Raw genomic sequence first — 25,016 nt, 5'->3', positions numbered from 1 at the left:
TGACATAATTTTTTTCTCAATGCTATACATAAGATAGTGCCAGTTTGCAAGCAGAAGCTGCCTGAAGAATGGCCAGGTCACTTCCTTTCGCTTTATGGCTTTTGAAGCCTGAAATGGTTAAAAGAAATGACAAGAGAAGGAACGTAAGCACATCAAGTCATTGTTATATTGCTGTGCATACTTGTATTCTTTTTAGCATTTACTGAGCACTTTTTCAGAAGGGTTCCAGGCGGAATCTGCTTGAAAAAGAGGTTTTCACATATCCTCAGTATTTTGCTAGCTAATGGTTTCTTCATTGTTGAATGGAGTTAAAACAAAGTCCAAAAAAAAACAGTAACAGAGACACCATAAAAAAGCTGGAAACACGCTCAAAAAACCTGCTTGCGGTCAAAAACATTGAAAAAATGTTATAAAAAAGAAGCATTAAAAGGGTGTCTTCCTCTTGAAAGACTTATTGAGCCAATATAGACATGTTTAAGAGAATTATGAAGACATATTTGTTTATGATGGTTAGTTTTTACTAGGTTGTGTCCACTACAAGCAGTAATGTGTGCCCTTAGCCAGGAACTTTATAAGGAATCTATGTTCATTTAATCAGATGTGAATTAATGTTGACATATATTTAAAAATTTGGTATCTATGCTGCAATTACTAGTCCACCATGTATAATTCCTGAATAATAACAGTGCTATGTCAACCCATGCTATAATCATACAATGAGACCGCTGCCTTTGGACCCTGAGGTAAATTGCATGTTTCCTTGGAAGGAGAAGATGTGGATGTGACATTGTGCACGGCGGAATCTGACTCAGGGAAATTTGAGGTAATGTGTGACACAATACCTGAGATAATGTGTGACGTAATGTATAAGGCAATGTCATCATGTGTGACGTAATGCATAAGGTAATGTATGTACTAATGTGTGAGGTATCCTGTGAGGTAATGTGCAAGGTACTGCGTGATTCAATGTGACAGGTAATGTATGACATAAGGTGTGAGGTAATTTGGGAGGCAATGTATGAGGTCAGGTGTGAGACCTGTGAGGTATTGTGTGAGGTAATGAGTGACATAATGTGTGAGGTAATGAGTGACATAATGTGTGAGGTAATGTGTGACATAATGTGTGAGGTAATGTTTTACATAATGAGTGACATAATGCGTGAGGTTATGAGTGACATAATGTGTGAGGTAATGTGTGACATAATGTGTGATGTAATGAGTGACATAATGTGTGAGGTAATGAGTGACATAATGCGTGAGGTAATGAGTGACATAATGTGTGAGGTAATGAGTGACATAATGCGTGAGGTAATGATTGACATAATGCGTGAGGTAATGTGTGACATAATGCGTGAGGTAATGAGTGACATAATGTGTGAGGTAATGAGTGACATAATGTGTGAGGTAATGAGTGACATAATGTGTGAGGTAATGTGTGACATAATGTGTGATGTAATGAGTGACATAATGTGTGAGGTAATGAGTGACATAATGCGTGAGGTAATGAGTGACATAATGTGTGAGGTAATGATTGACATAATGTGTGAGGTAATGAGTGACATAATGCGTGAGGTAATGTGTGACATAATGGGTGAGGTAATGAGTGACATAATGTGTGAGGTAATGAGTGACATAATGCGTGAGGTAATGAGTGACATAATGCGTGAGGTAATGAGTGACATAATGTGTGAGGTAATGAGTGACATAATGCGTGAGGTAATGTGTGACATAATGTGTGAGGTAATGAGTGACATAATGCGTGAGGTAATGAGTGACATAATATGTGAGGTAATGAGTGACATAATGTGTGAGGTAATGAGTGACATAATGTGTGAGGTAATGAGTGTTGCTTTAATATACTTTGTATTCAGTTATAAGTAAAATTTGTTTGTGCCACATTCCTAGATTACGTATTGTACAGGAATAATAACAGCAGGCAGCTCTATGCTTTTCATCCAGAACGGAGAGGTAGGGCGTGAGCCCAACTGCATCGCTATGTATTCTCTATAGTTCTGCAGGAAAATGCCAAGCTCCATGCTCATCATAGGGAATAAATGGAGAGGTGGTCAGGTTTGTGCAATGCTGCAGCATTCTAATGGGGATAAACATTCCCCACTCTGCCAATCGGTGGGGGTCCCATTGGTCAAAACCTCACTGCTCAATACATTATCGCCTCTTATATGGATTGATGATAACTTGTTTTCACCTGAGAACCCCTGTACTTATTTCTTGAAGGGGCCTATCACCCCTCTTTCCAGGATGCAGGCTCTTTATTTTAAACTTGAGCTACAATATCTCATCCAACTTTTACTAAATCCAAAACTTAAATGCCTTATTGTAAAAATCACATTTACTTGGCATGAAGCTGTGCTATTTTCATACAATAGCACAAAGTACAGCATGCAGGCCATGTGCGACCTTTTGGCTGTTCTGATGCAGCCTGCAGACCAGAACAAACAAAGAGTTGTATACAATGGCATCCCAAACCACAAGGCTTTCCCTTGCCCGGCGTATCACTTTCACTGGTGTCTGCATCCTCAGGATGCTGTTACAAATGAATACTGTGATGGAACAGAGAGACATCAGCTCACTCTTACATCATTGAGCCTGTATGTCTGAGAGCACTGCATTCACCATGATGTCCTCACATCACGTCAGCTGTTCCACAGTACACAGCTCAGACCTGGGCAGCGGGGGAACAGGGTTAGGTCAGAACCAGTTTTTTTTCCTAATTGACAGTACATTGTTGGAAACTGTTGGGACATAATACTGTACCCTAACGGGGTTGTGTGGGGACATAATACTGTGCCCTAAGGGGTTTGTGTGACATAATACTGTGTCCTAAGGTAACTGTGTGCAGACATAATACAGTGCCCTAAGGGGACTGTGTTGGGACATTATGCTGTGCCGTAATGGGGCTATGTAGGGACATAATACTATGCAATGAGGTTGTGTTGGGACATCATGGTGCATGGGAGGTCAGTATAGATGTCATGGCTGCAAGTGTCACACATGGTTCATTAAACCTACTGTGCCACAGGGCCTCCCTAGGAAGGGGTGTAGCTAAGCGGCTACGTGATGTTCACTGGAGCTCCTGATGGTGGAGACAGGCTTGAGCTACAGGTAGCCGCTGGGTACCACTCCTAGGCAGTCCCCGGTACTGAAGCTGCTGATCCCAAGGGTCAGGTTAGCAATCACAGGCTACGTTCAGACTGGACTGATTCGGGTACCGCTGGAGTGGCTTCGGGATACAGGTGCCTCCGATGCGGCTTCAGTGTTCAAAGACTGGTTGTAGCAGTCTGGATACATGGAATATTCGGAGGCACACGTACAGACACACGGGTCTCGGATACTGGTACTGGTACCAACAGCACACAGACGGGGGGACGAGGATCAGGCACTGGATGCACTAGGACCAGGGACTTTGAGTTCAAGACTGGTCGCACACGGATCGGGGGACGAGGTCACGGATGCTGGTACTGGCACTGGCCGCACACAGACCGGGGGATGAGGATAAGGCACGGCCGCACTAGGATTAAGGACTTCGGGTTGTGGTGACGCATGGACTAGGGAACGAGGTTCAGGCACTGGCCGCATTAGGATCAGGGACTTCGAGTTCAGGACTGGCTGCACTGGGACCAGGGATTCGGGTTCAGGACATTGGCCACACCGGGGCTTGGGATTCGAGTTCAATACACTGGCCACACTGAGACCAGTGATTCGGGTTCAGGACACTGGCCACATCGGGACCAGGGATTCGAGTTCAGGACACTGGCCACATCGGGACCAGGGATTTGGGTTCAGTACACTGGGATCAGGAGATCTGCTTGTTGACTGCTGTGCTTGCCAACAAGGGTTTTGCTACCAAGTATTAAGTGTTGTTTGCCAGAGGAATCAAATACTTATTTCTCACTGCAAAATGCAAATAAATTTATCGAATTTATACAATGTGATTTTCTTGATTTTTTGGGGATATTCTGTCTGTCAATGTTAAAATGAACCTACCCTTAAAATTATAGACTGTTCATGTCTTTGTCAGTGGGCAAACTTACAAAAACAGCAAGGGATGAAATAATTATTTCCTTCACTGTATATTCTATCCACATATGGACTATTGTTGTCCAGTTGGGATAATACATTCAATGTAATGCAATAAAATAAATTACACTTTCTATTTTGTAGACTACTTAAAAAATGGAGAAAGATGAAATGGACTTTGAGAACCCTTCCTATACCATAGAGGGATCTTCAGAAACACTCCTTCCTATTCAACTGTTTGAATTTAAGGCACGTTTACTGGAAACTGTGGAGGAACTACGAATAGCCCGGGTAAGACTGTATGTGGTTTTGTTAGGTACTGTTTTACTCTTTTGAAAATCATTTAATTTTACCTTAATGTGTTCTACACATTAAGACATATGCAAAGTAAAAACATGGATATTTTGCTATACTCTTGCATGTTTCATTGTTAATGTAGCAAAAAATATCTGAATATTTTTTTGTTATAGAGATTCTATCACCCCCAAAATACTAATAAACAACTTATAGACTGTGTGCACAGTAAGGGTATGTGCATATATTAATTATTGGCTGCTTTTTTGTTGCTTTTCTTCTGCGCAGTTTTGTCACAAAAGTTGAAACATTTCCTATTATCAGCAAAAGTGAATGAAATTCCTAAAGTCTCATACACACAGTGCTTATTTTTTGCTTGCAGATTTGATGCAGTATTTTACACTGCATTTTTCCTGCCAAGAGACATGTTTTTCATGCAAAAGTGTCTGCAGCATATACTTAACGTGTGCACATACTCTTTTTGGGCAAGTGAGTATTTTGATCATATCGTCATTTTTTTGCATAATTTTTCAACTCCAAGCTTTATAAACTTAAATGCTTATTGTTTTGAACCATATGAGGTGATGTGTATTTGTGTAATGAGGGAGGGTGTGATCAAAAGATGTCAGCACCCTTTATGACGGTGTGCAGAATTATTAGGCATCTTGTTTTCCTCAGGCAAAATGGGCCAAGAAATTTAAATTGCTATGATAATGCAGCTTGATCACAGAACCATTGCAAATAGTCAACAGGGTCACAGAAAACGTGTTGAGAAAAAAATACACATTAACTGCCAAAGACTTGTGAATAATCAAATCTGAAGCTACCAGGAAGCCAGTATCCTCCACTACTGTCATATTCCAGAACTGCAGCCTCCCTGGAGGCCCAGAAGTAAAAGGTGTTCTGTGCTCAGACACATGGCCAAGGTAAGGGATTCTGCACCCAACCACCACTGAACAAAACACACAAGTTGAAATGTGAAGACTGGGACAAGAAATATCATTTTTAAAGGTTTTATGGACTGATGAGACTAGAGTGACTCTTAACAGACTAGATAGATGGGCACTGTTAAATATACTTATTTTACCAGTACGTCTATCATAATGGCACGACAGAAGTTAAGTCCTCTGATCCTCTAGGGACAGGAAACACATGAGAGGTTAAACGCCCCCCCCCATCACACTCTCAGTGTTTTTCCTGTCCCTAGCAGGACAGGACGCTATGGAGAGGTTCTCTGAAGACAGAAGTTACCTGAGAGCCAGGGGGATCGGAGGGGGGGGGGGTCTGAGAACTCTCCCCTGCTGTATCCCCCGGACAGGGGGCACTGAGTGTTGCACTGACCCGCCGGTGTTGTTCTGAAGGGCCGGCGTATGCTCCACGGAGGAGCGCTGTGTATGGGAGCCGAGACTTCCGGCCGGGAGGCGGAGTCAGGAATGCGGACATCCGCTTTGGGCCGGCGTGCGTTCCAGGGTGGAGCGCACGCCACGTCGGCTTCTCCTTCCGGCGCCGGGAGGCGGGGCTTCCGGCGCCCAGAACGCACAGGTGCGTATAAAAGGGTACACCTCAGCCACAAACAAACTCTGGCACCATGGAATCCAATCCTACACGGTCAGAAGCCCCTTCAGAGTCCCTGGGCAGCGTGAGTACAGCCTTAGGCCCTTGTCTTGGTAAAATTAGAATAATCTAGGACAGGTCTTTTATAGTAAATCTCCTGTGTCCTTGTTTTATTTATTTATGGATTAGGATAGGGGAACCCAGAGGTCTGGATCTTCTTCCAAAAAATCAAGACGATGTGTAGACTGTAACACGAAGCTTCAGGACTCATATAAAAGCGTCTGTGCAAAAAATGTATAGCTGAGGCCTTAAAGGAAAAAAGAAAAGTTTCCTTTTTGACGGATATAAGATCTATGATCCGTGAGGAGGTCTAGAGTACAGTCTCGAGCCTCATGCCTTCCCATACACAGCCGTCACCCCAAATAGTTCAACCCTCTCCTCGCCAGAAAAGACCTAGGTGGGAGATGGAAGAGGTGTCTGAGGAAGGAGAATATTTAGACTCAGCATCAGAGCACAGTCTAGAAGAGGATGAGGATCGCTTCTCTCAGTTACCCTCACAAGAGAGAAAGAAATATATCTTCTCTACAGAACATACGGATGAACTATTGAAGTCTGTTAGGCATACTATGAACTTGGAGGACACTCAGGTTTCCCATTCCAGACAAGATGAAATGTTCGCAGGTCTGAGAACTCAGAGAAATAGAGTGTTCCCTGTAAATGTGCATTTAAAATCAATGATTATGGAGGAATGGGAAGAAGTGGAGAAAAGACTCATTGTGCCAAGAGACTTTAAATCCCGTCTTCCTTTCCATCTGGAGGACATCAAACTTTGGGAGGAAATCCCTAAAGTAGATGTCCCAATAGCGAAAGTGGCTAAAAAAACATCCATCCCCTTTGAGGATTCGTCTTGCCTCAAGGATGCAATGGATAGGAAGGCAGAGAGCATGCTCAAGAGGAGTTGGGAAGCCTCAGCAGCCATAATTAAATCGAATATCGCTGCCACTTCAGTGGCAAGATCCATGTGCCTTTGGTTGGACGAGCTGTCAGATCAAATTAGGTCCGACTCCCCTGTAAAAATGCTATCAGACTCTCTTCCCATGTTAAAGCTGGCAACGCAATTCATGGCTGATGCCTCGGATGAATTGGTCAGATTCGCAGCTAGATGTAGTGTACTATCTATTACCGCTAGACGGGCAATATGGCTAAAAACGTGGTCGGGGGATAGCCACTCAAAGAATAAACTGTGCTCAATTCCCTTTTCGGGTGCTCGGGTCTTTGGTCCAGTGTTGGACGAGATCTTAGAGAGTGCATCTGACAGGAAAAAAGGGTTTCCCGAGGATAGGGTTAAAAGATTCTGGCCCTTTCGTGGAACCCGTCGCTCACCCAAACGAGATTACAGGGGTAAGGGTAAGACAGGGAGATGGTCTTACAGGAAGGGAGGAAAGGACAGAGCAGATCAGTTCTCCTCTGGGGCCCCAGCTGGGGTAGGGGGCAGGCTTCGTTTCTTTCGGGACAAGTGAGCGTCCATTACAAAAAATCAATGGATCCTGCGTTCATTAGGGGAAGGTTACAAGATAGACTTTTCCCATACTCCCCCTCATCATTTCCAAATCACTCTTGCTTGCTCCCCCGTAGATCTCAAAAGTTTATGGCAGGATATATTAGTCCTTCAATCCCTACTCATGGTAAAACAGGTTCCCCCTTCAGAGCAGGGTTTAGGCCATTATTCCTCCCTCTTATCGGTATTAAAACCCTCAGGCAAACGCTGTACGATTATAAACTTCAAGCTCTTAAACTAGTGGGTAGAATTCAAAAGGTTAAAAATGGAGACTATAAAATCCAGCATTCCATTGATAGAGAAGGGATCGGTAATGTGCACCCTAGATATCAAGGATGCATATTACCATGTTCCAATTCACCAAAGTCACCAGCAATACCTAAGGTTTGCTCTAGAGCAAGAGGACACAGTGCACCACTTTCAGTTCACTTGCCAACCATTCGGTCTATCCTCGGCTCCCCGATCATTTACAAACGTTATGACAGAAGTAGCGGCCTTCTTAAGAACACAGGGGATTGTAATCATCCCTTACCTGGACGATATACTGTTGGTGGCCGAGTCAGAGTCTCTTCTTCTCAGTCAACTAGATCACACGATCAAAACCCTGGAATACTTGGGGTGGATCATCAACTGGGAGAAGTCAAGCCTCCAACCAAGTACCACAATGGTATTCTTTGGAGTACTTTTAGATTCCAGTCTTCAGAGGTCCTCCTTGCCTCAGGAAAAGCGGGAAAAATAAAACTGGAAATTTACAACTTCGAGAAGCGAAAAACTACCTCAATCAGATACGCCATACGGATCTTAGGCTTGATGACATCATGCATCCCCAACGTAAAATGGGCACAGGCCCGTTCAAGACTGTTGCAGAAGTCGATCCTGTCAGTTTGGAACAGACAACTGTCAGGATTAGACAAAAAAATGAGACTGTCAAGGAAGCTAAAAAACTCTCTTTCCTGGTGGGCAGACCCCTCGAACTTAGAAAATGCAGTAGACTGGATCCTTCTTCCTTCAATCCAGATCCATACGGATGCCAGCCAAAAGGGCTGGGGAGCAAGCATAGGAAACAGATATCTACAAAGGATGTGGCCCAAAGAGATACAACTCAGGTCGTCAAATTTCAGGGAGCTTATGGCAGTCTGGGAATCTCTTCAAAGATGTCAACATTTGCTCAGAGGAAACCACATAAAAGTTTTCTCAGACAACAGCACTACCGTCTCGTTTCTTCGTCGACAAAGAGGTCCAAGAGGAAAATGGTTACAATCCTTGGCGGCAAGAATTTTCCACTGGGCAGAGAGAAATGTTCTTTCAATATCGGCTATTCATCTAAGGGGATCCGAAAACGTGGTAGCAGATTTTCTCAGCAGAGCAAGAGTTGGGCCCTCAGACGGGGAACTAAATCCAGATGTTTTTCATCAAATCATTCAACAGTGGGGCTGTTCGCGACCAGGAAAAACAGGAAGCTGCAGCGTTTTTTCTCCTTGAACCCGGCCGACAGCCCAGAAGGAATAGATGCCCTTTCTCAATCATGGGGAAAAAAACTGGTGTACGCCTTTCTTCCAGTCCCTCTCATCTCAAGAGTACTGAGGAAAATCCAACAGGAGAGGGGAACTCTTTTCCTGATAGCGCCTTACTGGCCCAAAAATAGCTGGTTTCCTCTGCTACACCGGATGTCGGTGGAATCTCCCATTCAGGCTCCCAACCAGAGAAGATCTTCTATCGCAGGGTCCCTTGTTACATCTGAACATCCAATTCCTCCAGCTGACAGCATGAAACCTGAGAGGCGGATCCTATCCTCTAAGGGCCTTTCTCATCGAGTGATTACAACTCTCCAAGCCTGTAGGAAACAAGGAACGTCAGCCATCTATTTTAGAATCTGGAGACAGTTCTGTAGCTTTGTAGGTGAGTCTGTGGGAAATTCTTAGCGCCCCAATATTCCAAAGATACTGGATTTCCTCCAACAGGGGTTTGATAAGGGTCTGAGACCAAATACGTTAAAGGATCATATCTTGGCCCTAAGTACTTTCTTGGACTACTCCCTGATAGACCACCCATGGACATCAAGGTTCATAAAAGCAACTTCTCGTTTAAGACCTACGATAAGGAGTCTGGTACCAGTGTGGGATCTGAACCTTGTGTTGAGAGCTTTATGTAAGTCTCCCTTTGAACCCCTGGAGGAAACATCAGTAGACCTGCTTTCTATGAAATCAACCTTTCTTGTGGCAGTTACCACAGTGAAGCGGGTAGGTGAGATCCAGGCTCTCTCAGTTCTGGACCCATACCTCAAAATCCTGGAGGACAGATTGGTTCTTAAACTGGATCCCTCCTTTCATCCTAAGGTGGTGTCCAGTACTAACCTTAATCAAGAAATAATACTGCCATCTTTCTGCCAGTTTCCCAAAAATGAAAAGGAAAAATCCTTCCATACCTTGGATGTCAGGAGGACAGTTATTCGGTATATAGAAGTCACAGCCCCCTGGAGGAAGGACTCAAACCTGTTTCTACAATTCTCGGGTGTGAATAAAGGCAAAATAGCTTCTCAGCCGACCCTTGCAAGGTGGTTAACAAGGACTATCGCCCTCGCATATGAATCAGAGGGGAAGGATCCACCAATTTCCCTTAAAGCTCATTCCACTCAGGCAATCTCCGGTTCTTGGGTGGAGAAAGCGGGAGCATCAGTGGGCCAAATTTGCGAGGTGGCAACCTGGTCCAATATATTCACATTTAGTAAACATTATAAATTGGATGTATTGTCCAGTCAACAATTAGCCTAAGGCCGTAAAGTCCTTCAGGCTGTAGTCCCACCCTAAATGTTCCATTTTTTGATTTGGTATGTCTCCTGTCGTGCCGTTATGATGGACGTACTGGTAAAATAGGAATTATTCCTACCGTTAATTACGCTTACAGGAGTCCATCATAACGGCACCATATTTCCTGCCCCTGCTCTTGACACTAATGTGAATGTAACATTGGTATATGCATATAATAAAATAGAGTTGCATCCATCCTGGTTTAAATGATTAGTACAAACACTGAGGGTGTGAAGAGAGGGGGGGGGGGGGCTTTTAACCTCTCATGTGTTTCCTGTCCCTAGAGGAACAGAGGACTTAACTCCTGTCGTGCCGTTATGATGGACTCCTGGAAACGTAATTAACGATAGGAATAATTCCTATTTTCGTATATTTATTATATATAGGACTGTTTACCAGATGCGATTCTTCCAGAGATCATATCACGTTAATCTTATAAAAATAGTAGAGGTATATTCTAGGATTGTCCATTAAAAGATTAATTGCAGCAGTTACATAAAATAGGTGAAATAGTTACAAAGAGAGTGTCCATCTTTCCCTGGATCCTGAATGGTAGTTTTCGTCTGTGTTTGTTGAGCACATGTCCATATAGAACATGTGGCCGGGCCTACATTGTCAGCTGTTTCCTCAGTGTGTAGATCTGTCTGATGTCGGAGTGAAGTGGGAAAAGCAAGCCCCTCCCTGTCTCTCATGTGGGTTATATAGGACCCACATAGAATGTGTTTGTGATATGTGGCACTAACTTCTAGCCTGAGCGAAATGTACAAGAATAGCCTGAATGTCCTGACAGCAAAACCTACCATGTGGCTGATGCAATGTACAAGTACAAAATTCTAATTAATATTTTATTACTTAACAGCCACAGACCTCCACTTCCACTCAAGATGTGTGCAGGGTGGAGTTGGGGTACTGCTAAGGGCTGGTATTATTAAAGATGAGCTAGTTTCACCTTTTTCGGATTCAAAATCAACTACCAAACCTACTGACAGTTTTTAGAAGACCTTTTCTCCAATTAATGGTACAGGAAAAAGTCTGCATCTATCAAAATCAAGAAAACCATTATATTTATGCAGGACAATGTTTCATCGGCTTTAAAGATGAAATCATAATCATGTGGCCCCTTCCACACCTGACCAAAAGTATATTGAGAACTTGTGGTCTCTTCTTAAACTGGAGATTTATATTGAACGAAAACAGTCACATCTCTGATCAGTGTCTGGGAGGCTGTGGTTGGTGCTGCCAAAAAGTTGATAATCAATAGATTAAGAAACTAACAGACTCCATGGATGGAGCTTATGACTTTTATTGAACAGAAGGGTGGCTATATTGGTCACTGATATTTTTTCAAAATGTCCAAAAAATATTTTTGTACATTTTGAGGAGTTTGGTTATTATTCTCACTTTATCAGATGAAAATAAATAGGGATGAGCAAGCATGCTCGCCACTGCTCGGTACTCACCCGAGCATCTCACTACTCATCACTCATCACTACCGAGATGCTCGGCGCTCGCCGAGTATTTCTGGGGTTGCTCGGCGGGAGCTCGGGTCTCCTTCCTGCATGTTTGACACTCTTTACAGAGCCAACTAACATGCCAGAATTGCCTGCCACTCACTGTAATGCCGTAGCCATGTTGGTTGTGGCATTACAGTGATTGACTGGCCGCATAGCGTCATCGGGTCTATATCAGACCTGGCGCCGCCATGCTCGTCACAGTCACTATGGAATCAGACAGTGTAGCGAAAGGTGCTGCTGCGTCAGGGAGAGATTTGCTTGTGTATTGGGTAGTGTAGGGAGAAAAACCGTACATTACACATATCCATCTTAACAAACAGTCCTTTTGAGGACTAACTAAACCATCTGCAGAGATATCAGGCAGACAGTGCATATAGGCAGGCAGGCAGGGTATATAGCAGACTGCAGTGCATATAGCACAAGAGGCTCCATTCCAATTCTGCCTTCTGCTGCTGTTAGATATTTCTATACAAAGGCCCAGGCCTCAGGGACTAGGAATACTTTTCTTTGGATCTTAATCCTCATTATTTGCTTAAAAAGCAATCCAGAGAACACCGTTTTTCTGCGCCCTTTGCTTGTTGGCACAGCAGAATACAGACAGGTCCTTTCCATATTACAGCGCTAGAAATCCAGCTATTTAAAACTGTGTTTTCTCCGTCAAACGGATAACATATACGTTGTCAGAAAATACTGCCATTTCTGGCCTCCATTAAAAATTTCCTTTAGTGTGTCAGTGAAGCAATTCACAACAGTTTGCTGTTCAAACTACTTACCTACAGGCCAGGTATCTAAAACTCTGTTTTCTCCGTCACACAGATCACATATAAGTTTGCTCCGAACTCAGTCGTTTGTAGTGAGCATGGAAGATACTGTCCTCCATTTAAAATGGGCAAGGCACGTGGCAAGGGACGGGGAACTGGATGTGATGGTAATGATGCAAGCAGAAGCCGAGGACAAGGCCGTGGGCAAGCTGAAATTGTGCCACAACAAACACCCACATCTTCTCGCCTGACCTTCCTGTCCCAATTTGTAGGGGACCACAGCACACTACTATTGAACCCAGAGCAATGTCAAAAGGTTGTTTGTTGGGTAGCGGATAATGCTTCCAGTCACTTAGCCACCACCACCACCCTGTCTTCCACACGGTCAAGTCTCAGTAGCCATGAGTCTGGACCGCATATTCCTCACTCTGATCCTCCTTCCTCCCACCATGCCGAGTACCCAGAGACAACTGATCCCACACTTGGACACTCTGAAGAGCTGTTCACTTTTCCATTTATAGATTCCGGCATCTCGCCCGATCCACTTGAAGTGGGGCAAGAAGAGATCGCGTGTAGAGATGCCCAAATATTTGAGCAGCCATGGTCACACGAAGGCGACGGTGGGAACGTGTCACAAGAGGTGGACAATGATGAGACACAATTGCCAGAAAGTCAAGAGGAGGACCAGGGTGCGGAAGTGGAAGACGACGTGGTGGATGATATTGTAACTGACCCAACCTGGCAGGAGAACATGCAGAGCGAGAACAGCAGCACACAGGGGGAGGGAGGCAGAGCACCCCAACAGGCAGGAAGAAGCAGTGTGGTGGCCGCAGGCAGTGGGAAGGTAACCGTTCCCCGTAACACCAACACTAGGGAAGTTGCCAGTACAACTGTTAGGTCTTCCCGAGTCTGGTTGCTTTTTAAAGACTCTGCCGATAACCCCAAAAAGGCCATTTGCACCACCTGCCAGGCCAGCATCAGCAGGGGTGGCAAAGCTACCAGCCTGACCACCATGATCAGGCACATGGCAGCAAAGCACCCGACTTTGTGGGCCGAACCCCAGGGTCCAGGAACAGTGTCTGCAGGTGTCACCATTGCTTCTTCCGCTGTTGTGCATGCAAGCCAATCCCCTGTCCATGGTGCATGCGAAGAAGCCTCCTGCCCTGCACCTGTCATTGCACACTCTCAAGTAGCAGCATCAGGAAGCACGTCCATGTCCTTGTCTCAGTGCAGCGTTCAGTTGTCCATACCCCAGTCCTTGGAACGCAAGCGCAAATATGCATCCAACGCCCCACAGGCCACACTACTAAATTCTCACATTTCACGACTGCTGGCGCTCGAAATGTTGCCTTTTAGGCTCGTGGAGACGGAAGCATTCCGCAACCTGATGGCGGCAGCCGTCCCTCGGTACTCGGTCCCCAGCCGCCACTATTTCTCCAGGTGTGCCGTCCCCACATTACACAAGCAAGTGTCCCAAAACATTAGCTGTGCCCTCAACAACTCAGTTACTGGGAAAGTCCACCTAACCACGGACACATGGACAAGTGCTTGTGGGCAGGGAAGGTACATCTCGCTGACGGCACACTGGGTTAATATAGTGGAAGCTGGGACCCAGTCGGACCTTGGGACGGAACACGTCCTCCCGACGCCAAGGATTGCGGGCCTTAGGTCAATCAGGGTTGCCCCCACGGTCTACCGCTCCTGCACCTCATCCTCCTCAGCCTCTTCCTCCTCTTCAGCCTCCATCTCCAAAATGACCACATCAGTCACAAGCTGGAAGCACTGAAGCACTGCCTCGGCCAAGCGGCAAGAGGCTGTGCTGAAGCTAATATGCTTAGGTGACAAACTGCACAATGCTGAAGAGTTGTGGTCAGCTCTGAAAGAGTAGGCAGATCTGTGGCTCACACCGCTGAACCTACAGCCAGGCATGGTCATGTGTGACAATGGCCGGAACCTGGTGGCCGCTCTGAGGCGAGGCGAGCTCACACACGTACCATGCCTGGCCCATGTGCTTAACCTCATGGTTCAGCGGTTTCTCAAATCCTACCCGGAACTGCCAGATCTGCTTGTTAAAGTACGCCGCCTGTGTGCCCATTTTAGAAAGTCAGCTACAGCTTCCACTGCCCTTGCCGTGTTTCAGCAGCGTTTGCAGCTTCTGGCTCACAGACTGGTGTGTTTATGTCCCCACGCGTTGTAACTCTACATTGCAGATGTTGGGAAGGATTTGTGAGCAGAAGAGGGCAGTTGTTGAGTATAAGCATCAACAAGGCCATCGGTATTCAGTTCAGATTTCACACATAAGATCTCAGGAGTGAACATGGATATCAGACATATGTACCATCCTCCAAAACTTTGAAGACTCCACCAAGATGGTGAGCGGCGATGACGCCATAATTAGCATCACCATCCCACTTCTCTGTCTTCTGAAACGCTCTTTGCTCACAATCAAAGAGGATACATTGCAGGCGGAGCACGATGAGATGGAACAAGGAACCATACAGGGTGATTACACACAGCCAAGCCTCATCTCATCCCAACGTGGATTGGATGACAATGAGGAACAGGAGGGGGAGGAGGAGGAAGGACAGGAGCTAGTTTCATGCACTATAGACGATACTACCTGCACAGCTGTCATACCGTCTATTTAGTGTGGATGGCCAGAGGACGGCGAGAAGGAGGAGAGCATGGTCAGTCATCCTATTGGTGAGGACACAGAAGTCTTGCCTGTTAGTAGTCTGGCACGCATGGCTGAGTTTGTTACGCTGCCTTTCCCATGACCCTCGCGTTCTCAAAATTTTGAGTGACAGTCATTACTGGTTGGTAACACTTCTAGACCCACGCTACAAGGAGAACTATATATCTCTTATTCCTGAGGCGGTCAGGTCTACAACAAATGGGGCTGTACAAGAAGGCCATTGTTGCGGAGTTATTAAAAAAATTCCCATCTGAAAATGCTGGCGGCAGAGGGCACACTTCATTGGACAACCAAGGACTACAGGCAAGGGAGACACAACTTCAATCTAGCAGAGGCAGGGGAACACTGTCAAAGTTATGGGAGCGTTTTCTCAGACCCTCCCATCGCACAGGCCCTGAGGCGCGGGGTACTCTCATAAGGAGTGCAAAGTTTGGGAAGATGCTGAGGGAGTACCTTGCCTACCGTACCAACGTCCTCCTTGTTTCCTCTGTGCCTTATAATTATTGGGTATCTAAGTTGGATACGTGGAATTAACTGGCTCTCTACGCTTTGGAGGTCCTGACCTGCCCTGCCGCCAGCGTTTTATCAGAGCGGGTTTTTAGTGCCGTTGGTGGAATTATAACTGATAAGTGCATCCGCCTGTCAGCTTAAAATGCTGACAGGCTGACTCTTATAAAAATGAACAAGGGCTGGATTGGGCCAGACTTCTCAACACCACCGAATGATATCAGCGTAACATAAACTCAAATCCAGTGTCTTTTCTTGGGAGGTGTATTCCCATGCACCTTTTCACACCCACACATGGGTATATGCTTCCTGATTTTGGCTATTTGCTCTTGTCCTCCTCCTTCTCCTCATCCTTCACCACCATATCTCCAGGGTGACCGTGGTCTGTGATGCAACACCATATAATTTTTTTAAAGGGTGTTTATGATGCCCGTAAAAAAATTTTTTATACAGTATGTTCATGTATATCCCCCAGGTGTAAATGTTTGTCAGCCCATACACTTAGTTGGGCATTACAAGTATAGGAGATCCGCTCCTTTCTAATTGGAACATTTTTTTATGATTCCCTCTTCCACGTCTTTTCCAAGGGGCATTGGAGTGGCTCCAAATTTTTGGCAACCCTTGCATTCACTGCATAGGCCAACACTATGGGAGACCCACTTCCTAATAATGGGAACATTGTTTTGAGGAGGCCCTCTGACCTCCATGTCTCTTCCAAGGGGCATTGAAGTGCCTCCAAATTTTTGGCTGCCCTTGCATTCACTGCATAGGCCAACACTATGGGAGACTCTCTCCTTTCTAATGGGAATTTGTCGTTACTGTGGCCCTGCTCTATGTCTCTTTAAATTGTTAGTGGGGTTTTTCCTAAATTTGGTCAGTAGTTGGACTCACTGCATACCGTATAACAGTATAGCAGACCCTCTCCTTTCTAATGGGAAAAATGTCGTACTTGTTACTGTGGCCCTGCTCTATGTGTCTTTAATTTCTTAATGGGGTTTTTCCTAAATTTGGTCAGCCGTTGGACTCACTGTGTCGCGCCCCCTGGGCAATGGGGTACTCGGAGTCCGGGCCGATAGATGCTGGGGGGAAAGGGATATGTCACAGTGGCTGGCCCGGTCCGTGGCCCAGGGCAGTCAGCTAAAAGGGGGGAAAGTTTATATGGGTTTTATAGTTCGATCGTGATGCCACCTGTGGTTTCTGGTAATTTGTACCAGCGCTGCTGCAGACCTCTGAGGCAGTTGATAAGGCAGCTGGGATGGAACGGCTCCCCACAGGTGGAGCGGGTCTCAGGGCAGGGTAGAGTTTTATGGTGGGTGGTGATGCTGTGGCTTGTAGTGCAGTCGGGATGGCGCAGCAGGAGTAACTGACAGAGACAGGGGATTCGCTTCAATACCTTTACTGGTGCGGATGTCAGGTACGGTCCAGGGTACTTGGTAGGAAGGGTGCACTTCAGGACTTCTCCCCAGTGAGCGGGTATAAAGCCTCCTGGTCCGTGTCTGCCTCTCTGTATGCTCCTGGCCAGCCGGCAACTGGGCCTAGCTTATGTTTCGTGCTGTTCCTTCACCTGTCGCTTCGTAGTGGGACCTTCTGCTGGCAACCACTATCCCTGGTCGCCGGGGCCTTCGTGGTTCCTGGTCCTGTAATGGGTCTAGCTTCAGGTCTACCAGGGACTTGTAGTCCTCCTGGAATGCCGGTAGTCCCTACTGGGTATAACGGACCCTGTAGGCACGGACCCGGTGTCCGGTTTGTATATTCGGGGTGCCCCCTCAACTCCTCTCTCCTCTCCTCCTCGCCATCGGCCACACTCGGGGCCCTCAGAACCAAGCAGCAGACGTGCTGCGTCTTCGCTGCTCTCAGCGTCGGCACGCTCTCAGACTCTGACTCTGTCTCACTCTAAACTGAACTGCCTGGCTCCACCCTCCATATATATATATCCCTAACGGGCTCCCTCTGGTGGTATGAGGTGGAAGGGTGGAGGTGTTTGTATGTAATGAGGGCCTCTTGTGGACAAGTCCATCCATGCACCCTGGGTCCTGTGGTACCTGTGAACAGCAGGGTGCCACAACTGCATACCTTATTACTGTATAGCAGACTCTCTCCTTTCTAATGTGAATTTTTCGTTACTGTTGCCCTGCTCTATGTGTCTTTAAATTCTTAGTGGGGTTTTTTCTAAAATTGGTCAGCCTTTGGACTCACTGCATACCCTATAACTGTATAGCAGACTCTCTCCTTTCTAATGGGAATATGTCGTTACTGTGGCCCTGCTCTATGTGTCTTTAAATTCTTAGTGTTTTTTTTTTTTAAATTGGTCAGCCGTTGGACTCACTGCATACCCTATAACTGTACAGCAGACCCTCTCCTTTCTAATGGGAACATGTCGTATTTGTTACTGTGGCCCTGCTCTAGGTGTCTTTAAATTCTTAGTGGGGCTTTTCCTAAAATTGTTCAGCCGTTGGACTCACTGCATACCCTATAACTGTATAGCAGTGGCCCTGCTCTGTGTGTCTTTAAATTCTTAGTGGGGTACCCCCTGCATACCCTATAACTGTATAGCAGACTTGCAGTGGACTTTTGCAGTGATCGTGCAAAGGTGTAGAGCCGCTGAGTGGGTTTAGTCAGCACTTGCTTGAGCACTGTCAAAGGAGATGTGACAAAGTGCTCTGTATGGAAATTGAGGGGGTGAAATTATGCACCGAGCCCTTGGCAAATGCAAAAGGTGCACCAAAGCTCCCTCATTTGCATACAAAATATATATTTTTTCCTGGTGATGAAACCATAAAGGGAATCTGTCACCAAGTTCTTGCTATGCATGCTGAGAGCACAAATATGTAGGGGAAGAGACACTGATTACAGGCTTGTGTCACTTACTGGGCTTTGTTTTGCTATTTCAATACAATCAGTGTTTTATCATCAGGTGATTATCATTATAGGACAACTGGCCTTTTACCTCCAAGTCCAACCCCATCCCTACAACTGATTAGCAGCTCTCTGTCATTATACAATAACACAAAAAGCTGCCAATCAGTGGTGTGCGCAGGGTTACACAGGGCTCAAATTTGAACTCTGCTAAATCTGCAACAGAGAAATCTGTGATTCTGTCATAACTGCTGCACCCAATTAACTAAGTGATACATTGCTGCAATGAGGATCTTTTTCCCTAGCTCTTGCTGCTGTCAGATTGCATAACAAAAGCCTGCTGACACATTTCCTTTAAATTGGTCATTGTTGTACAGTGAAAACTATTTAATATACATATCCAGAACTCAATTAAACATGGCTTTCTACAGTGTTGGCACTCTCATAGAAAATATGACTGCAGTATGTCAAAATGTCACGCTAAATTGTTAGTTTTTTTGATAGCGACAAGCAGGGGTCACAGCAGTCATACATTAATGACATATTTTGGATATACAGTGGTGGCCAAAAGTATTGGCACCCCTGCAATTCTGTTAGATAATACTCAGTTTCTTCCTGAAAATGATTGCAATCACAAATTCTTTGGTATTATTATCTTCATTTAATTTGCTTGCAAGGAAAAAACACAAAAGAGAATGAAGCAAAAATCAAATCATTGATTATTTCACACAAAACACCAAAAATGGGCCAGACAAAAGTATTGGCACCCTCTGCCTAATACTTGGTTGCACAACCTTTAGCCAAAATAACTGCGAACAACCGCTTCCGGTAACCATCAATGAGTTTCTTAAAATGCTCTGCTGGAATTGTAGACCATTTTTCTTTGGCAAACTGCTCCAGGTCCCTGATATTTGAAGGGTGCCTTCTCCAAACTGCCATTTTGAGATCTCTCCACAGGTGTTCTATGGGATTCAGGTCTGGACTCATTGCTGGCCACCTTAGAAGTCTCCAGTGCTTTTTCTCAAATCATTTTATAGTGCTTTTGGAAGTGTGTTTTGGGTCATTGTCCTGCTGGAAGACCCATGACCTCTGAGGGAGACCCAGCTTTCTCACACTGGGCCCTACATTATGCTGCAAAATTTGTTGGTAGTCTTCAGACTTCATAATGCCATGCACACGGTCAAGCAGTCCAGTGCCAGAGGCAGCAAAGCAACCCCAAAACATCAGGGAACCTCCGCCATGTTTAACTGTAGGGACCGTGTTCTTTTCTTTGAATGCCTCTTTTTTTTTCCTGTACACTCTGTTGATGTTTTTTGCCAAAAAGCTCTACTTTTGTCTCATCTGACCAGAGAACATTCTTTCAAAACATTTTAGGCTTTCTCAGGTAAGTTTTGGCAAACTCCAGCCTGGCTTTTTTATGTCTCGGGGTAAGAAGTGGGGTCTTCCTGGGTATCCTACCCAGGGTCGGTCTGGCCTGGCGGGAAATCGGGAAATTTCCCGGTGGGCCCCGATATGAGAGTGAGAAAATTGGTGGCGGGGGCCCTTTAAAAGCGCGGCTGAAGCAAATGTAGTATCGCGCGCACGGCACATTCATTGGTGACAGCGGGCCTGCAGTGACGTGCATGCAGCATACTTACCACGTGAGTCTCTGCCACTGAGAGGACGGATTCTTTCTGGGCGGTGACACGCACTGCGCTCTGCTTTCCCGCTGGCTGGCAGACTGTGCTGTGGTGTCAGGTGACACTGACTCTGAAGCCGCTCTCTTCTGGCCTCTGATACGCCGCGGCCGCGCTCTGCAGTGCTTTCTCTCTGCTCCGGGGCCGGCCTCTGAGACGCCGGCGCCACCGAAGCTGATGTCTCGCTCTGCTCTCCTGCTCCCGGGTTTCTGATACGTCCCATCCCGGCTCCATATCTGCCCTGGCCTACTCCCCTGTAGTAATACAGGCTCCCGGGTGGTGGCACCGCCCCCTTCTCTCCTGCTCTGACTCTGGGCTTTTTTATACCAGTTCCGGGGCTGGATATGTGGACGGTGACCTGCAGCACTCTACAGTTCAACTCTCCAACCAGGCCTGGAATTGGAAACAAGGCTGCAGGCCTACAGCTCTCACTGCTTCAATTTCATATCAAGAGCACCGTGCCAAATATTCAATAACGTTTTTATGGGTGAGTCATATGCCTGTGTGTGTGTATATGCCTGCAGTGCATGTGTGTATATGCCTGCGGTGCGTGCGTGTATATGCCTGCGTGTGTGTGTGTACAGTTTGTGTGTAAATGCCTGTGTGTGTACAGTGTGTATGTATATGCCTGTGTGTACAGTGTGTGTGTGTATATGCCTGTGTGTACAGTGTGTGTGTATATGCCTGCGATGCGTGTGTATATATGCTTGCGTGTGTGTGTGTGTGTATATGCCTGCCTGTGTGTATATGCATGTGTGTACAGTTTGTGTATATGGCTGTGTGTGTACAGTGTGTGTGTATATGCCTGCCTGCATGTGTGTGTATATGCCTGCATGCGTGTGTGTGTATGTATTTGAGTGCCTGCATGTCTACATATGTATATGTGTCTTCACACGTGTGTGCATGCTTCCCTGCATGTCTGCATTTTTGTGTGTGATTGTCTGAGTGTGTCTGTGCATGACTGCGTGTGCATTTCTGTGAGTGCTTGCCTGCGTGTGTACGTGTCCCCATTTCTGTATGTGTATCTGCGTGTGTATATTAAGGCTCTTTCACATGTCCTGATATTTACTGGACTGGAGATATCCGTGTCCACCTGTGTGTCATCCGTGTGACACATACCAGCGCTTGGGAATCAATGTACAGTTAGCGCTGTTCCCAAGAGCTGGGTGCTGCCCTCATCATAGATCCCTGCCGGTGCTGCGATCAGCAGCAGCAGGGTCAATGATGAGAGTAGTAGTCTACTCCCACCGTGTCCAACTGTAAAAATAGGAATAAAATTAAAAAATCCTTATACTCACCTCTCCTAAGTGTCACCCACTGTAATCCGTGCGAGCGCTCACGCCGAGGAGAACAACTCCTGCAGTGAGCGGGCCCCGGAGCTGTGCTCAGTGATTGACAGGGCACCCCTTGTTGAGCGCAGCTCCGGGGCCCGCTCGCTGCAAGAGTCATTCTCCTCGGCGTGAGCGCTCGCACGGATTACAGCGGGTGACGCTTAGGAGAGGTGAGTATAAGGAGTTTTTTATTTTATTCCTATTTTTACAGTTGGACAAGGCGGGAGTAGACTACTACTTTCATCATTGACCCTGCTGTTGCTGATCGCAGCGCCGGCAGGGATCTATGATGAGAGCAGCGTTCAGCACCCGGTGCTTGAGAAGAGCGCTGTCATCAGTGTGCGGGACGTTTTGCTGGAGGTGCAGCAGGTAAAAACATTCATTTGAATGGGTCTGAGTGTAGCAATGTCTCTGGTACGTGTGGAAACTGTCATCGCATGTACTGACGTGTGAAAGAGCCCTTAGTATGTGTCTGTGTGCGCTTGTTTTCGTGTGTGTAAGCGCGCTTCTGCATGTCTGTGTGCTCTTCCGAAGATTTATTATATTTGGGGAGAGATGGGAGAGAAATTTTAGGAGACAGAATGGGGAGATGTGTGAAATAACTAGGGGAGGTTTGGGAATGGGTGCGGGAACAGAATGGGGAAGGGGGATGTATGAGGAAACAGTACGGAGAGTGGGGGAATAGTGTGAGGAGACAGTATGAAGGGAGAAAAGTGTGAGGTGACACAGCACAGATACTAGGTAGTGTGGGGGAAGGTATGGAGATGCGGCAGTATGGGGGAAACAGTGTGAGGGCACAGAAAGGGGGGAACAGTATGCTTAGGAGGGGGAGTGTGATGAAGGGGCACAGTATAGAGACTGGGCAGTATAGGGGGGACACAGTGTGAGAGGACAATGTGAACAGGGGGCCCAGTATGGTAAGGAGAGGACAGTGTGGAGAGCAGGTACCATAAGAGGGGTAGAGTGTATGTCATGTTTTGTGCAGGGAGCATTGTAAGAGTTAGGTTTATTCAGGGGCTCAGTGTAGATATTTTTATTCAGGAGCATTATAATGACTCTGCTATCTTTAAGGGCATCGTGTGGGGATGAGCTGCAGAATACCGGAGAAGATGGAAGTCTGCAGAGACGAGCTGTGGATGAGAAAAGTCCTCAAGGGGTCTGGACAAGATGGAGACGAAAAGAAAGAGAACGACTCTAATCAGAGAAGACGTCTCAGGTAAGATACCTGGATGTAAATGTTCATTTGTGATACTGCCTGTGTCTCATCAGAACTGTGCTTCCTGTATGGTCCGCAGTCTGATGATGACTGATAACTCCCAGTATCTCTATTGTTAATTACATACTGGGAGTTGTAGGTTTATGCGATACAAAGATATATGGGTCTGACCTGACATTACAAATGATGGAGGTTCAGATGATGTATTCATGTACTGATGTGTTTGTGCGCGTCTGCATATCTGGAATAATATGTATTTTTGTAAGATGCGTGTATGTACCTGTGCATTGTGGTGTGTAGTAACATTCATATGCTTGAGGCACCTTTACTAAATCTATTAGATCTCTTTCACATGTGTTAGGGAATTCCATTTGTCTTTCCACATTTAGGAACAGACAAGTGAAATTTGCTAACCTTGTCATAACTGTCACCATTGGGATGTGCTTGTATGGAGCGGGTTCAGGAGCTGAGCCTGCTCCATACCGGGCAGATGTCGGCTGTGTTACATAGCCGGCGTCTGCCTGTAACAGCAGTGATCAGAGCTCGCCTTGATTGCTGCTGTTTTGAGTATTTAAGTGCCCTTTTCAATCACTGACAGCGGCATTTAGATAGCACAATGGCCGGTGCATGCAGTCACCTGTTCCCTTCAGCCCCCTGTGACGCAGTTGCAGGTTCCTGATGGGTTGCCAGTAGTGCTGAGTGAGCGTGGTCGGATAAGAGACATTACAGTCACCGCGAACTACAAAGTGAGCGTGCTGCAATAACTTCCGGCACCTTGATTGTGACACTTCCATGGAGCCCAACCTCAGGCTGAGCTTCATTGAATGACTAACATGGTAGCTGCACCTGGCAACTAGTGCTGAGTGAGTTTGGTCGGATAAGGTGTGATCCCAGCATGCTCGGGTGTTATCCGAGTATCTTGTAGTGCTCTGCTAATATGCTCGAGTCCCCGGGGTAGCATGTTTTGCGGTGATAGACAGAAGCAACACATGCAGGGATTACCTAACAAACCGGCAAATCCTGTATGTGTTGTGTCTGTCTACCTCCGTAAAACATGCTACCCCGAGGACTCGAGCATAGTAGCAGAGCACTACAAGATACCCAGATAACACCCGAGCATGCTGGGATCACACCTTATCCGATCACGTTCGCTCAGCACTAGTTGCCAGGTGCTGCTGCCATGTTAGTCATTCAATGAAGCTCAGCCTGAGGTTGGCCTCCATGGAAGATGTCACAATCAAGGTGCCGGATGTTATTGCAGCACCCTCACCGACCCTATGACAGGAAGCGAGTGGCGGCAGGGAGAATAAAATGTAATTTTCTCCGTGTAGCCAATGCTTTTCCAATAAGCCGTCTAACCAGGCTTTACACCCTATTTACCTGCAGATTACTCCTATATCTGCAGATAAATAGCATTTTTCAAGGTGACAAGTTACTATTAAAGGGACTCTGGCAGTACGGAATGACTGTTCGAAAAAAGTCCTGCCGCTTGGTGCTCCACAGCGCGGCCAAACATGTAATTATAGTACATTATAGAAAAACATAACAAGTAATAAAACCGTTTAGGTGGGCTGTAGTGTGGGCCCCTAGAGGCAGTTCCCCTGGTGGGCCCTAGGCACCCCAGTCCGACCCTGATCCTACCATACAGTCCCTTTTCATTCAGATGCCGACGGATAGTACGGGTTGACACTGTTGTACCCTCGGACTGCAGGGCAGCTTGAACTTGTTTGGATGTTAGTCGAGGTTCTTTATCCACCATCCGCACAATCTTGCGTTGAAATCTCTCGTCAATTTTTCTTTTCCGTCCACATCTAGGGAGGTAAGCCACAGTGCCATGGGCTTTAAACTTTTTGATGACACTGCGCATGGAAGACACAGGAACATTCAGGTCTTTGGAGATGGACTTGTAGCCTTGAGATTGCTCATGCTTCCTCACAATTTGGTTTCTCAAGTCCTCAGACAGTTCTTTGGTCTTCTTTCTTTTCTCCATGCTCAATGTGGTACACACAAGGACACAGGACAGAGGTTGAGTCAACTTTAATCCATGTTAACTGGCTGCAAGTGTGATTTAGTTATTGCCAACACCTGTTAGGTGCCACAGGTAAGTTACAGGTGCTGTTAATTACACGAATTAGAGAAGCATCACATGATTTTTCAAACAGTGCCAATACTTTTGTCCACCCCCTTTTTTAGGTTTGGTGTGGAATTG

Source organism: Phyllobates terribilis, unplaced genomic scaffold (genome assembly GCF_046119375.1).
Source record: "Phyllobates terribilis strain yellow unplaced genomic scaffold, ASM4611937v1 Scaffold_13__5_contigs__length_258822181, whole genome shotgun sequence".
Classification (NCBI taxonomy): Eukaryota; Metazoa; Chordata; class Amphibia; order Anura; family Dendrobatidae; genus Phyllobates; species Phyllobates terribilis.
Note: the sequence above shows the minus strand (reverse complement) of the source record.